The following is a 5,676-nucleotide window of genomic DNA, read 5'->3' on the forward strand; positions in this document are numbered from 1 at the left end:
ACAGTGGTCGTAAAAAGTTTAGATCCAACCGCCATTAGCGACGTACGCGTCAAGTCGAGTTTAAAATAGACATCAACTGTTAAAATAAAATAAATCTATTTTATGAGAAAAAAAATCGTGTTGTTCTCTATTTTATACAAGCGCTCGAGTTTCAGCAAAACGGCTCCAACGCCGACGATGAAAATCCTGCCAGTAATAACACCCAAAAGACCCAGAAACTAAAACCACAGCATATATAGTCGACCTTATATCACCCCCTTTGTTTAAGGGGATGCGCCTATCGTTTCATCGTGTTTATTCCCCCAGAGAGCTGGTTGCCGTGTCATGAAGTAACAACAGTTCCAGAAACTTACCCACTACAAATTAAGTTCCTCTCCTCGGCAAACGATAGCAGTGCACTTGGTTTATTGTTAATGTAAACGTTAATTATTATCTATAGAGGAATAACATTTTATTTCATTATTTTTAGCCAATGACTTTGGACATGTTTTTTTTTCACTTCTAGCTTTAAAAGGGACATTAAGTCTCATTAAATGGATGAAGCATAAGTACACGTATTGTTGAACTACACTTCGTTACATTTTATACTATTTTTCAGACAATGTGAAAGTTTTTCGCGTTTCTACAATTGACTTTCTCTCGAATTTACTGCTATCGGTTTTCAGTAAAGCAACGAGGAGCATTGCCAGTATCGATGCGTGACCATTTGGAAATACTAGGTGTTGTATGTGCTCTTCTCTGTACTCGGGATTGTTATTAGTCGTCCCGAACGTAAAATTTACACGTATACGGGTGCGCAAAGTGATGTCAGAGTTATACTCGCGGGGAGACTATACGTGTGAATGTAATTAAAACAGTACTGACTCAGTAGAGGTGTAGTTGGTGATTGTACGACTTTTGCCACAATAATTTCTTATGCGGGCACCCTTCAGTGGGTATCCATAGTCTCTACAAACTGAGCTGGGGCTTTATAATAAATATATATTTACATGAATATTACATATTTTATATGCGAAATATATATAATATATAGATATATGTGTATACAGATCAACATCTACAATTTTTTCCAAAAAAGGGTTGTTTAGTGCAGCCAGTCGAACAATTATTTTAAGTGAGATTCGAAACCTGACTTTTTTTTATATCGGGGGGTCACTACTTCTGAAGGCCCGGAGGCCACTCAAGGATAAGGGTTATTGCGTGTACAGTAATCAATGAGATAATATTGTAGTAATCATTAGTATTGGAGATTTGATAGAGTGTCTTACTTAAGGGGGCGGTTTGTCAGGAATTTGTTTATTTTGGATTTGAAGACATCCAAGTTGTAGTCAGGTGGGAAACAGGCGAACGGAAGAGAGTTTCACAATCGTGCACTTCTGAGAAAGACGCTCTGCTCATGGAATCTACGTTTGGATTTGGGCACAGATAAAGAGTGGTGAAATTATTGACAGTAGTTTCAGCCAGACGGGTGTTTCTCGCGAAAGATTGGCGAGGGAGGACGGGAGATTGGAGCTCAGACGAGCACTTGCCATGGAAATAACGATAAAACAAAGACAGGCTCGCAACGTCTCTTCTGTTGGAGAGAGGCTGCAGGGAACAGAAAAGGGCATTCCCCACCAAACCACGAAGTCTATTTTGTACTCTGTCATGGCAGGATAGGCTGTTTTTAGCAGCTCCTGCCCAGATATGGCAGCAGTATTCCATCCTTGGGCGTACTTGGCTTTTATATAGATAGAGAATTGCATCATTAGTGAGATATCTTCTGGAGCGGTAGAAGGATACCACCGTTTTCCCAGCGTCCCTGGCAACAGATTTGATGTACGTGTTCCATTTTAGATCAGGAGTAAAGGTCAAACCCAGAAGCTTGTCAAAACATGGAGCCTCCCCAAGACGAGAGCCATCCATTTCCATTGATGCCAGATGGAGATCAGAGCGTTGATGACGTAAAGATAGAAGCTTGGTTTTGGATGCATTAAAAGTGACCAGCCACCTCTTCCCCCATTATACCACGCGCTCAAGATCAGATGAGAGAGAATCAGAGAGAACTTTTTCGTTTACGACCTTTGATGTGTTGCCATAGATCGTCGTGTCATCAGCATAGATACCAACGAATGATTTAAGTATGTGTTTTGAGAGATCATTGATGTAGATCAGGAAGAGAGTTGGGCCCAGGATGATCGCCTGGGAGACTCCAGCATTAATACTGTGGGCCTCTGATTTCTGCCCATCAACCACTACTCTTATGAGCCTATCAGGGAGAAATGATTAAATGATTGACAAAACATTTCCAGTAATACCGTAGCTGGAAATCTTGTGAAGTAGGCCCTTATGAGTCGAGCAAGCTTCACAACTATTGTGTCGACTGTCAATCAAACTTACACATGCTTACATATGATTTATAGACTGCTTATACATTAACTTAAATATATGTGTATCTCTCTCATACTGTCTCTCTCTCTCTTTATATATATATATATATATATATATATATATATATATGCGTTTGTGTGTGTAGAGAAAGAGAAAGAGGGGAGAATAATGGCAGTGATAATCCGGCTTTGGCTGCCAAAATTCATCTTGAAGAATAAACTCTTGAGGAAAAGCCGAGTAATGGAAAAATGGTTTTTATTTTGAGGTCCGCAGTTGAGATTCTTAGTTTTGTTTTGTTCATTTTTTTTTTAATATTTGTCAATGTTGTTTTACTTGGCTTTACGTGAACACATAAGCAAGCAGCACTTTTATATTGAAGGCTTTTAATATGATGAACTAATAATATCTGACCTGAAGAGCTGAATGAGTATTCATAGACACACGCACACATGCTCACAAACAGACACCCACATACACTCTCTCTCTCATACACACTCTTTCTCACACACACATATATATACATACATATATATAATCTATATCTATAAATGTAAGAATGCGTGTGTGTGAAGACAATTCTCAACGGATTTTTAATCTATAGGCTTGAAATTTGGTATATAGAATCTTTAGACATGTGGAAAAAAATTGATAAGTTTACATCCGGAAAAATGGCTCCGAAGGTATTTTTTTTAATTGGTACTTGGAAGGGCTCATCAGATTGTTGCCTGTCTGTCAACTGTTTCGCGAAGTTTGAACACATTTTTAAAGCTCTTGACAACTGGTCTAATTATCACCTTACTTTATTCTGTAGATTTTGGTTTCAATCTCAGTTCGAGTATTTTATTTTACTAACAATTTAGTGAACTGTTTAGAAAACGTATAATACTCGCATACTCGTGTATCAGTTTCTGTAAAATTAAAATATAATATTTATATGTATTTTACAACCGGACAACGTCGAGAGGACTGCTAGTAAATTATTAATAAGGAGTAAAGTTAAAGGTTGATAAGAATTAAAAAAATGAACAAGAAAAAACACTCCCTTAGGCCATGGCATTATAGATTAGAAATAAGAAATGGGGGCTGAGATTATGGAGAAGAAAGCATATCATTAACAGAGAGTTCAAAAAGAAGAAGAAAGTGGGGAAGGAAATGACAAGGAACTAAAAAAATATATATAATAAATTGAAGATGAGGAAATATTTGTAAAGGAAACAAAGAAGAAGAGAAAGAAAATGAAAAATATATGCAAGGGCAAAAAATGGAAAATGGAAATTTTTATATTTAAAAAATATTAATAAAACAAGAAGACAAAAAGCATAAAGTTTCCGAGGAAATTCTTGGAAGATTAATCCGAGAGATACATGGAGTACTCCAAAATAATTCAAATCGAAAATTAATACTAGATAAAGTTGTACCGGATATTAAATATCGAGTCGAATTATTTAGGGGGTATTCTTATCTCTATTGGATTAATATTTCAAGGAGCTGATTTTATTTTCTAGTTTTGTTCATATTTTTTAGATGAAAAACATCTTCCCTTTTTATTTTGTCCCCTGCATTATATCTTTATTTTCTCTTTTCTTTTTTTAAATTTCTTTAAAAATATTTTCCCAAACTATTTTTTATGCTTTTTTCTGTCTTCTATATTATGTCATCCCACATATTTTCTCATTTTCAATCGACATGTCTTTTAAGTCGGTATAGTCTTTTTATTGGTATCTTCCTATAATGTCATGGGTTTTCTTATTTCTGATGAATTGCATTAAGCTTCGAAATGCCATGTCCCAGAACAGTCCCCCTCACTTTTTCCCTTAAAAAATCCTTATTGACCTGGAATGAAGTTCCCATGTAACTTTATTCCTTATCCTTTTTATTTATTCGATAATTCCCTCCTTTTAGCTGGGTAGAGCTCTTTCCATCCTGACATGTTTGTCTTACCACGAAAAAGTTATTTGTCATGTATATATATATTACTAATCATGTAAGTGACTTTGTCTGTCTCTCTGAGGAACGAACTCTACCAAACTCCTTTATAAATGTTTGGTGTACACATTTGAAACTTGTATATATAGGGGATTTGGAAATGTAGAACAAACTCGATGTGGTCTTTAGCCGGTAAAAATAGCTGCTAATGGATTACAATTGAAGTAAATAAGAAAAGGGTCGCTCCTCCCACTTTCTCAAGAGCTTTCTGGGAAAAATATTTTTATTTTTATTTTCTAACTGCGAAATTCACTTGCAATTCTTTGACCAGACATGAACATGTTAAGACGTGGATCGATCCGTGTAGACTTCTTACAATGTTCATATAATTTTATTCATATAAAATCTTCACACTCATATTAAGCACTTTTGAAGAAATGTTGGTTTTAAGTTAGATGAAAACACATTTGAACTTAATAAATTAATATATATATACTAGCATTTCAGCCCGGCGTTGCCCGGGTGTGTGGTTGTGTATGTTGAGCAAAAAAAAAGGTGGTAGTAGGAAGGCAGGCTCGCCAAACCTGAAGTGACATAGGTTTACATTAAAGCTAAACAATCGAAGGGAGAGAATATCTTAAAAAAATATATCGGCGAAAAAAGTACCAAGTTGAAAGTGAAGATGTTACTGTTTTTAGCCAATTTTTCGATATTTGCTGTATGCAAGATCAACCTTCAAAACGATACTGATCTTGGTAAAATCCGTCGCCTCTGTCGAAAGTTTTAGGCAGACAGGCAAACATACATACATACATACATTCATATATTGGTAACTAAAATTTTTCGACTCAAACCGATGAAAAAGTTTGCCCTATCTCTGAATGCTCTTTATGTAAAATTTCAAATGTTTAAACCAGAAATTGTCTGAGTAATTATGTAGAGACCGCAGAGGCCAATCTTTTTTAACTTTGACTCCCATTAAATTTATTGTTTTGGGCTGAAATCGAGTCATTAAGTTAGATCCATGCCCAAGGAATCTATATCTAAAATTTCAAGTGTTTAGACCCAAAATTGTCGGAGGAGTTTTGTACACAGGCAGACACACAGACAGATACACAGAAACGTTCACTTTTATAGATATACTAGCCTGGGAGCCCGGCGTTGCCCGGTTGTTTGTAGGTGTGTGTTGAGCAAAAAAAAATGTAGTAGTAGGCAGACGGGTGCGAACCCGTACCAGGAAGGAGGAAAAAAAACGTGAAAAAAGTGACGTCTTTGCTATTGCGCCCGTCGCCAACCGGAAGTGATGTAGGGTTAAATTAAAGCTAGTCAATCGAAAAAAGAGGATGGCTTTCGAAAACATCGGCGAAAAAAGCGCTCACT

The sequence above is a fragment of the Euprymna scolopes genome, chromosome 8 (assembly GCF_053919585.1).
Source record: "Euprymna scolopes isolate OS-2025 chromosome 8, ASM5391958v1, whole genome shotgun sequence".
NCBI classification, from domain to species: Eukaryota; Metazoa; Mollusca; class Cephalopoda; order Sepiida; family Sepiolidae; genus Euprymna; species Euprymna scolopes.